Source organism: Piliocolobus tephrosceles, chromosome 18, assembly GCF_002776525.5.
Source record: "Piliocolobus tephrosceles isolate RC106 chromosome 18, ASM277652v3, whole genome shotgun sequence".
NCBI lineage: Eukaryota > Metazoa > Chordata > Mammalia > Primates > Cercopithecidae > Piliocolobus > Piliocolobus tephrosceles.
The window spans coordinates 44961138-44972003 of NC_045451.1; the positions used below are offsets into that span (position 1 = coordinate 44961138).

At 55.3% G+C, this 10866-nt stretch overlaps 1 protein-coding gene across 50 annotated transcripts in view; it reads left to right on the top strand.

The window, feature by feature from the left end:
- CELF4 (CUGBP Elav-like family member 4) overlaps positions 1-10866 on the top strand; it is a 317087-nt gene that overhangs the window by 223231 nt on the left and 82990 nt on the right. The gene's annotated exons all lie outside the window — the stretch shown is intronic.

Genomic DNA, 10866 nt, shown 5'->3' on the forward strand with positions numbered 1-10866 from the left:
GGCACCCAAACTTGACTACCCGCCTCCACACCCATTCTCCAGTCCTACCCCCCAGCACATTCTACATCCTGCAAACACAGACTCGGGTCATCTCTGGACAAACAGGAAGCAGGTTCCAGCAGGTGGAGCAGAACTGGGGGTTACAGGCATTGATGGGAGCAGGGAGGGCTCACTCTCCTCTCAGAGTCTGCAGAAAGGGCGAGGATTTTCATGTGCATCCCTAGGGGGATGAAATCCAGAATGCGGCAAGGCCACCAGCAAGCTGGACTGCCAGGGCGTGTCCCCTCCCCCAGCAGCTGTTCCCCTCATCTGTCAAACAGGAATGATGACAGCTCCTGTCTTCAGGTTCACGAGTGTCTGCATACCTCTGAAAACCCTCTGCCAACATGTAACATGGGGTTAGTGCATGGATAGCAAGACACTATGAAAAATACAGAAAGCTGTGCACATATGCGTGGTGACTCTGGCTCCTTTTAACTCCAAGGGAACAAGTTTTCATGGCTCACACCAAAGCCTTTCCTCACCTCAGCAAAGACCAGTTCTTCCAGAGTCTACCTGTAGTTTCTCTTGCTATAGCCAATGTATACTGCTACCTTTCAATACTTCCTAGAAAGCAAATGGCTTACCTTTGGATTTCAAAACCCAGGGAGCCACTATACTTAATGTTACTTCTTTCTCCCCTGACCCCCTGCCTCTGCCCCGTGGCACCCCAGTGCTGTGGCAGTGCCTGCCAAATTTCCAGGGAGTCACTTGTTCTCTGTTTCATGGGTTGCTTGCCATGTGTAAGCCAAGTCTGTCCTCAGCACTTGCTCTCTGGACCCCATGGGGCAGACCAGTGGGGAAATGTCCTCCTCAATGATTTGGTTTTTACCTGGTGCTTACTGTGGATACCCAGCCCCATCCTACCATGCAGAACTCAACCTCTCGAGGAAGGATCATGAATGAGCTACATCAAGCCAGCAGTGGATGAACAGTGTGGAGCTGACAGTCCTGGGCAATGGGTGATCAGAAAAGGAACAAAATGGGGGTAAAAGGTTGATGCTAGGAGATCTAATGGGTTTCCTGGAGAAGGGGGCTCTTAGATAGAAGTCTTTGAAGACTGGGGAGGAGTTTGGTTGCAGAGAGACCATTCCTGGCAAAAGGAACAGCCAGGGTGAAGGAGAGAGGGAAGAGCCAACCGTAGTGAGGGGTACCAGAGAGTTGGGAGTGGACAGCCTGATAGGAGTGAAAGATGAGGGTTTGAAAGTGGGGGGTCTGGATGGGGTCTGCTGCAGCACATGTGCACACACTAGCTTGTCTGCACACGTATTCTTAGAGAACCAGGGTTCGCAGGACACGGAACACAAGCAGCATCCAGGTGTCATGGCAAGGAAGAGGATGCGGCATGCCCAGACCAGTCACTCTGAATACACGCACAGGTGCCCAGCTTGCAGTCAGGCAGTCCCTTCCTGCACTCTCACATATACGCACACACCCCCACATATACACACATATGCACCACATATACCAGGGGTGGGGTGGGAGGCGGGGAGGCTGAACACAAAGCCGAGCCTGGCCCGCAACCCTTAGACTGCACCCGGGTGCCATCTGGTGGTTGTATGGAGCTCTGCACCCTCCAAGATTTCAGGCTTTTGGAGCCTTTGGGATGTCACACCCAGAAGTGGCATCCCCCTCCCCACCCCATGTCTAAACACACACACACACACACACACACACACACACACACACACAGAATTAACACCCGTTCTCAACACAATGGCCCATACCCAAATGCACACAGAGCCTCACAACAAAACTGCTGCAGACACAGATGCAGTCATTCCCATGCACGCTTCTTTTCTACCTCTTCTCACCAAATAAAACTCAGGAAGTAAGGGTAGATGACACTGCTGCTAGCCCAGCGCAGGCACAAGCACAGCAAGCTTCTCTGTGTTTCCAGAGACCTTGGTCTGTTCTCAGCACACCAACGATTCTCACCTGTGGTCACACAGTGCACACCCTTCCAGCTCCCACATCGACCTGGTGCCCACACATTTCATTTCCAGGATCTCCTCCTTCAGTGTAAGGGTAGGAATGGCTCAGCAGGCAACTCCCACGGGGATCATGTTCCCACAGACACCCACACGCCATGGGGACCACCAGGGACATGACATAGGGGTGGGGGGGGGCACCACCCACAGAATCCTTCACGCTGTGACCCAGGGGGCTTCCTTGCACTAGCAGGAGTGGTGAGATTCAACTTTTTTGCATTGGTTTTTGTCCCATGTAGCTCACAACACATCTTTATCTACATTAGCTCCGTATACGTTATTATTTCCCGCGTTCTTTCCCAGATGGAGGCACCGAGGTTCAGGGAGGTTAACTGGCCTAGGGTCTCACAGCTAGGAGACGCCTGCAGGAACTCCAGGCTCCCCCACTCGGCCTGGACCCTGGCCTGCACTCCCTGGGGGGACCTGAGGGCCAGTGGAGCTGTTTGCAGTCTGAGATGAGGAAGGGGTACAGCTGCAGAGCACAGGGGAGGGTGGCGCTCACTCCTCACTCCTGCCCTCCACTGCCTCTCAGAGGCCTCCCATCCTCCGAGGCAGGCCCCGTTTCCCACCGGGCCGCAGCAGCAGGAAACAGAACATGGGGTCACTTTTTCTGAGCCCGGCTGTCAGACTCTTCCACCCTTGTACTCTCCAGGCTTAACCTGCTCAGAGAAGGTTGCTATCTTTCTGGGACCCTAGGGACTGCTGGCAGGAGCAGAAAACTGGGGAGGAGGTGGAAAGGCTGCCATGTGCCTGGCGCGTGTGTGTGTGTGTGCACATGCTGTTATCTTTCCCCAATCTAAATTCCTACATGGATACAAAATGGCCACAGCCCTACCAGGACACAATTGCCAGGGATGGCTCTAAGAGACTAGGTTGAGGGGCTGGAGGAGAAGAAAAGGTTGTGTGTGACACCAAGGATGAGCTCCACTGTCCTGTCCTCCACCTGGGAGGAGATTGGGATACACACACACACATACACACACACCCAACACCAAGCACCTCAGAAATCCACTGACAGATAGATCACAAACAAGAAGAGTATGCAAGTCTTAGCAAGGAGACCCAGATGAGTCTGAGAGTTATGGGATTAATCAGGAGAGACTTCCTGGAGGAGGAAGATCTTGAGCCTAATGGCATCAGGGATCCATTAGAATGATAAGTGCCTGCTGTGAGGCAAGCATTGTTGGATTGAAACCTTCAGCATCCTAACTCCTAGGAGCACTTCCTTTTGTCATCACACAGTCCTAGAGTGAAAAGGAACCTAAGTGGTCACTGGCCCAACTCCACCCCAGGCAGGGTCCCCTCTGGAGCATGCTGGACAGCAGCCCACAGGCTCTGCCGATGGAGCACCGTCCGGGGGCAGAGGACACTCTGAGCTTCCAGGCAGCCTGTGCCCTTGTTGGACCAGGAGTTCCTGTGTGAACCGTCTGCAATGTCCTGACCGCAGAGCCAGGTGGAAAGCCCTTATGCCTTCCACTCGCTGCCTTCCAGTGGGATGCCCCTGTGCCTGCTCAGGCTGAGTGGACCCCGTCTCCTTTAACCCTCTTCGTGTAAGGTGGACATACTGCTCCTGTGTCTGAACACGCTGCATATTTTGACCTAAATGCCACATCTCCCTGTGGGCTGTGGCCCAGACCGCCCCTACTGTCAGCAGCACATTGCATGCTGAGCTGGCGGCACAGCGTGGGCACTTTCCTCCCACTCTGGCCCTCTGCGATCCCAGGGCTGCTGATTCCACAGACCAGAGCCCAGCCTGCTGTCCCCTCCAAGGCCCCCTGGGAGGAACACAGCCACACCCATGGAGCCTGGTTTTTCAAACCGTGATGGATCCATTTCCTGCACGTGGTAGCCAAATCCTGCCCTGACACCTCACTTCCTATCTAAGTGCCCTACTGAACCCACACTAGTGAGTCTGAGTGGCTGGTGCCCTTCCCTGCTCACCAAGGTGTTTCTTGTCACCATCCCTACTTTAAGCAATTGTTCTAAAGAAGAGAAATTAGGCATTTCTTGTATGAATGGCTGGGGACTGAACAGTGGAAGCTACAAGTGTCTCAGATGTTAGCTTGATATCACTGAGGGAAGGTCGAATAGTCAAAAACAGCTGACTCATGTGTGGAGCGAGTCTCCAGTCAGTGGAGGCATTCAAACCAGGGTTGCCTGTGAGATGCTGCCAGTAGCTTGTGCCTGGTAGGATTAGAGCCCTTGCATCTTCTCTGAGTCTGTGATTCACTGTCATTGTCATCTGCGTCAGCATGGACACGTTCTTCAAAAATAAGACTTCTTTAGCGTGATCATCTGAGAAAACCCGACACGCCTCTGCCCAGGGATCTCAGGCCGGTCGCCCCTGGTGTAGAAGACAGAAAGCCCACTGACAACTGGGGTCCACCCTCAGGCCTGCGGACTGGGAGACAAGAGAGGAAACTCAGCCCAGGAATAGTTGTTGAGTGAATGAATGCACAAGAGAATTAATGAATGAACAGCCACAAGACCATGTCCCCACTGAAGCTTCTTCCTGTCCCAGGCTCATCCCCAATTCACAGAACCAGCAGGCTCCCCTTAGACTCCCCTACTGTATGAGGACCCAGCCCAGGACCTCGTGAGGAGCACTGTCATGTTGGCCCTGGGACCCCAGTGACGTTATCACCTGCTCGAGGAGCCCCAACTCAGTCAGGGCTGAGCCCAGCCCAGCTGGCACAGGCGAAAGCCTGAGAGCTCAGAGAGCCACCAACCAGCTTCTCACTCTCACTTGATGTGGCATTTCTGAGGTCAGGATGGGTGCCCCAGCCAGGGTGCTGGCTGCACTTCGGCAAGATTTCCTGAGGCTGGGGTTGGTAGGAAAATGTGTGCAGACATCCACCATCTACCCACAGGCTAGGCACTGTGATGGGAGTCAGGAAAGGGGGAGACCCCATTTCACCCTCATGACAGTGGAAGCTGCTGAGGGTGTTAAGGAGGAAAGGGCCTAATGCAGCCGTGCTAATAAGGATTAATGTGGTGATGGCAGATGGGGGAAACAGCAGGACATACGGAATCCCAAGTCAGCGGCAATCCCAAGGCTGGAGTGGCTGCGCCTTGGGAAGCTCAGCCCTTACCCTTTCCCCTTGCCTTTGCCCCCTGCCTCCCTTTGCTATGTGTTCATTCATTGGCAGGGGCATGACCATGTGCCCACACATGATAAATCCAGCAAGATGCCACCCAGGTATTTTTTTGAAACAGAGTCTCACTCTGTCACCCAGGCTGGAGTGTAGTGGTGCCATCTCGGCTCACTGCAACCTCCACCTCCCAGGTTCAAGCGATTTGCTTGCCTCAGCCTCCCATGTAGCTGAGATTACAGATGTGTGCCACCACACCTGGTTACTTTCTGTATTTTTAGTAGAGATGGGGTTTCACTATGTTGGCTAGGCTGGTCTCAAACTCCTGACCACAAGTGATCCACCTGCCTCAGCCTCCCGAAGTGCTGGGATTACAGGCTTGAGCCACTGTGCCTGGTCACCTCTCAGGCCTTTGCACACACATGACTACATGCACGAGCACACTCATGCTCACACAAAGGCATCCACCTGTCCATCCGCATGGACCCACATAGCCGAGCTCTGGTGAGCATCCTCCTTCCTCCCGGCGCCAGCCAAGCCCCCACTTTCTGGTCAAGGGATCCATTTGGGGGACAAACAGTCTCCCTCCCCCACACAGAAGCAGTGGCTTGGCAGCAGGGTACAATTTATCATCATTATCCTAATATCATCTCCAGGCTTGGCAGTGGCAGCAGCTAAAGAAAATACCAAGGCTTAACTTGGGGTGTGCAGGAGAGAGAGGCAGGAGACAGGAAATATGATTTATGATGGAAATCAATGCAATCATAATACTTTGTGCTTATAAAATTGGGCTGCGCCTCCTGTGCCCACACAGCCCACATCAGCTCTGCCTGTCAAAGGAGGCTGGGAACCCTGGGCTCTGGGACCAGGATGGATGCAGAGACCCAAACGATGGCCACTGCCCATCCTCTTGCCTAGTCTTCCTTGGGGCAGTGGGGGTTCAGCGCATTGTCCAGAGATAAAGGTGGAGGGAAGCAAATGGACATCAATGGGGCCCTGGGGCACGGTGCTGGGCACAGTTGCCCATGTGGCTTGCTCTGCTCTCAAAGCCACCCTGTGAAGGTAGATCTCACACACACACACACACACACACACAGAGCTCCTGCATCTTCAAGTCCATGAAATGAAGCAAGAGCACAGAGAACTTAAAATCTTTTATTTTGAGTTCAGGTCACTGGTAGTCATGGCCAAGCTAGTCATGCTGTTCCCATGACATCACGTGGCCTGGTGCCCAGTGGAGCCCAAAGATTATAGGGGCCTGCCATGACATGGGGTGTGAGGGGCCCCTAGAAGGCTCCACTCCACCCAGAACAACCCCACCACCACCCCAGCAACCAGAATTCCACCGTTAGCAGTCTCTCTTTGAGCTAAGCAATGTTTTAGACAGGTTATACGATGGTGTGGTGACAGTGACAGAGGTGCTGATAATGGTGGCAATGATAGTGGTGACAATGGTGTCAGTGACAGTCATAGTGACAAGGTAAGGAAACATGATGGCGGTGACAGTGGTGGTGACGATGGTGATGGTGACATTGTGGTGGTGACAGTGGTGGTTTTCCAGATGTTTGTTGCAAACATGGGGCAGGGGTCAGGTTAAACACAGACAGACATTTCAGGGAGAACCGGAGATAAACTTGTTTCTGCTTCACAGCTTTTCTAGAAGAACTGAACCAAGAATCCTGTCCCTGGCATGGTGGCCTGAGAGAGGGTAGAGGTGGATGTAGGTAGAGTGACCTTTCCTTCTGGTAAACTTGAGCACGAGCATGCTCTGTCACCGGGTGGCAAATCTCGCACTATGTGACAAACCATTTGTGCCGAAGATAAAGGGGCCTGGGTGACGGGAACATGACTTCCAAGGCAGAGGACGCTGCCACCTGGAGATGAAGTCTCAGTCATGGAGGGGGCCTCCTTGCAGTGGCATTTCCTCCGCAGGCCCTCCTGGAACATGCCAGGGCTGCAGTCAGATGGGTGAATGAAAGAATGAGGGAGGGAATGAATGAAGGCCATCGGGAACAGCTGCCTCCTGGCGGCACCTGCTGAACTCAGCAGCCAGGGAAGAAATTAGACCCTGAGAAGGAGGGGCTGAGCAGGAGAGCCGGGTCTCTGGGGACACAGGAGCTGTGCTGAAGGTGGGCAGTATTGAGGCCAGGCCATCTCAGGAAAGGCCCTCAGGTGGCTCTGAAGATGGAGAGAATCTCAAGGGGAGGGTGTGAGGCTCACCATGGGAGGCAGTGGGTCTTGCCAGTCACCCCACCACATCCTCCTCTCTCTCCACCTGTGGGACACTGGAGCCCAGGCCAGTTGGGCCCGCACCATTAGCTTCCTGTCCTGCCCTCCAGACCCCAGGGCCACCGCAGGCCTGTTTCTGACCAGTGCCCCTGAGCCACTGAGGAGGAAGCAGAGACAGGAGATGCTGCCTGAGCAGAAAGGATGTAGCGTGGGAGGGTCGACAGACAGACCACCAGGCCTGTGAGCGCCAGGCGTGGTGAGCAGGGCACAGCCGCAGGCGGCCAGGGCCCAGGAGGAACAATGAGACAGAAAGAAATGAAGCGGGACGCGGCCGAAGCCCCGGGTCATGGGGCCAGCCCGGCAGCCCCGCCGGGGGTCGGGGTGACAGCGCTGGCATTTCGAAGGGCATCCCAGGGCCAGCGCCTGCCTCGACGAGACCTCAGGAGCTCAATAGACTTTCCAAACCTAATTAGTGTTTAACGGCCTGGAGAGACGCCGCATCCACCGTCATCGGCCGCGCACGCCGGCCAGCTTCAAGTTCTTAATTAACCTTTAAGGAGATGATCTGCTGGTGGCCGCCTCAGAAGGCCACATCCATCCCTGCTGGCATGCATGTGTGCCAGGGCCTGTGGGTTCTCTGGGCACACTGTCACACGTATGACTCTGAGGGTGACCCCGGCCACCCCCTCAAAGCAGGCTTTCGGAAATGGCGGGTGGACAAATTCCCACTGAAGTGTCCTGGACTCCTGGCTGGGGGCCTGGGCTTGTGGAGGGGAGGCCATGCTAAGAAACTACACAGAATAGGCCACATGGGGTGGCTCATGCCTGTGATCTCAGCTTTGGGAGGTCAAGGTGGGAGGATTGCTTGAGCCCAGGAGTTCGAGACCAGCCTGGGCAACAGAGACCCTTCTCTACAAAAAAATTATTTTAAAAATTAGCTGGGCATGGAGGGACATGCCTATAGCCCCAGCTACTTGGGAGGCAGAGGCAGGAGGCTGAGCCCACTGCACTCCAGCCTGGGTGACAGAATGAGGCCCTACACAGGACAGAGAAAAGGAGAGAGGAGGAGACTGGCCCCCACCACAGCCATGAGGGGTGCATTCTGGCTGTGAACCCTCCCTGAGCGAGGCTCCTGGGGCCGGCTGTGGGGCATGTGGCCAGCGGACTGAGGAGATGGGCTATGATCTGGAGAGGTGGGGGCTGCTCCTCAGGGCTCAGAAGTGTGCTGCGAAGAATGTCAGAGGAGGCTGAATGCAGGATCTTCAAGACTGAGAGTATGAATGGCTGGAATAGAGTTGGAGTCCAAGCTGGGGGAGCAGAAGGTATTGGAGGGAGGGAGTCGGGCCCCTGGGCAGTGGCAGTGATGTTCCTGCCACAGCAGACTGGGGGCGTCAGGCCTTGGACTGGAGGCCATGCCAGGGAGAATGACCAGTCATCCAGCATGTGTTGAGGAAAGGGGAGAGGATGGCAGTGGAGGTTTTGGAATCACCTCCAAGGGAGTGAAGGTTGAAGAGAGAGCCACAGGCAGAGTCTCTAAGGGGAGAGGAGAGTGGGGCAGGTTTAGGGGTAGTGCACCTGTGAAAACCCTGATGTTCAGGGGTGGAGCAGGACCTGAGCCGTCTGCCCAGACACAGGCCAGGAAGGACAGGGAATTCAGAGGAGAGCTAGAGAGGGCACACTGGAGGCCAGCAGGGGGGCACGCCTGACCACACTCCCACACTTACACAGCATGCACATCACACACCATACCTACACCCAGTCACCCCCACACCTACACACACACGCGCACACACACTGCACGCACTGACATGCATACTCACACGTGAACATACATACACATGCATGTGCACGTGCACACACCTCACACACTCCTAGTCACCCATTTTCATGGCCCACCTGCATCCTTGCTAACACACACTCACACGCAGACCCCTCACCACCCACTCCAGCCCTCACGCACACAGGCTCACGCCCACACCTGAGCCTGACACCCTTGCAGGCAGTGCCCGTGACCCAGAGACCCCGGCATGTTCCAGGAGGAGGGCCGTGATCGATGCTTATTAATGAAGCTGCCCCGGAGATGGCTAATTGATGGCGGTGCGCGGCTATTGTCTGGAATTTAACCCGATTCATCATTAGCCTGTTGGAAGCTGGAGAGCTGTGTTAATTAAGGCCAGGAAAAGAGACTTGGACGAGCTGGCGGTGCAGGCTCATGTTAGAAAACGGGAGGGCAAGGGGCAGAGGGGGGGGGGGGGGGGGGGGGGGGGGGGGGGGGAGCAGAGGGAGGGAGGAGAGAGGGAGTGATTAAATCTAAAGCCCAGAGACAAAACAAATTCCAAAAAGCAAATGTCGGTGCCATTTCTAGGATGACTCAGGTTTGCGCTTGGCCGGCATCATCAGGCTGTGGCGTGGGGATTAAGAGCAATTTCCTCTCGATTTGTCATTTACTTGGTGTGGGCCTTGTTTTTTCTTTTAACATGCCTGGGGACTCTCTCCTGCTCTCGCCAGGCCTAGGACTGAGGCCCAGGAGCCACAGGAGAGAGAAAGGAGCTGTCCCCCCGGGGGGTCAGAGCAGGGTGGGGGTGGAACCAGGACCCCTCTCCTGGCCGTGGAGAGGCTCAGCTTACAAACAGAGTCCACAGTGCCGGGGGAGCGGAGGGAACAGTTACACAGGGGAGGGCTTGGATGGGGAAGGGAGACTGGGCCCTGGATAACACAGACAAGGGTCTCCGTCCAGCCTCCAGGGGCCACAGTGTCACCCCCTTCTCACTCCCACCCAGCCAGTGTGCTCTAAATCTCCGAAGGCAGTGGTCCCACTGTGGGCTGGGAAGGGCCAGTCACAGATGAAGAGAGCCCCTTGCCAGGCCCAGGACCCCACATCTGAGGGCTCCTAGATGGTTGTCAGCTGTCAGGGTGACAGGCCCAGAAACCCAGGGGTGAAGGGAGGTCTGAGAGTTTAGAAGGAAGACAATGAAACCTCAGGGCTACATAGTGGCCCAGCACTGGGGGCAGCCTCTGGAAGATGGGCTTGAGTTGCGCAGTGGGGCGCTGGTACCAGGCAGGGTGGATGAGGGGAAATGCATGGGAGATGAGTTGGGGCCAGAAACGTCTCCTTTCTAATCACTAGAGCTGGCCATCCTGGATTAGGACGCCCCATGCTGGAGGGAGCCTAACTCCAACACTATAGGTATGTGAGCAAATACCCAAGAGCCACACATCAGAGGTAAAGAAGGGACTTCCAGGAGAGTGGGAGGTCAAGTGCAGGACTGCGTGGCTGGGCATTCAGGGAATCAGACTATAGTGCACAGCCAGCGCCCAGGAAAGACGGACCCAGTGCCCTCCCAGCAAGGCCCTTCTGGATACTGGGTGGTGGCTCCTGCGGGGAAGAGCCACTCACGTTTGCTGTGCCACCCAATTCTACAGAACAGGGCCTGGCACACAGAGGTGCTCAGTAAGCGATGGATGGATGGATGGATGGATGGATGGATGGATGGATGGATGGATGGATGGATGGA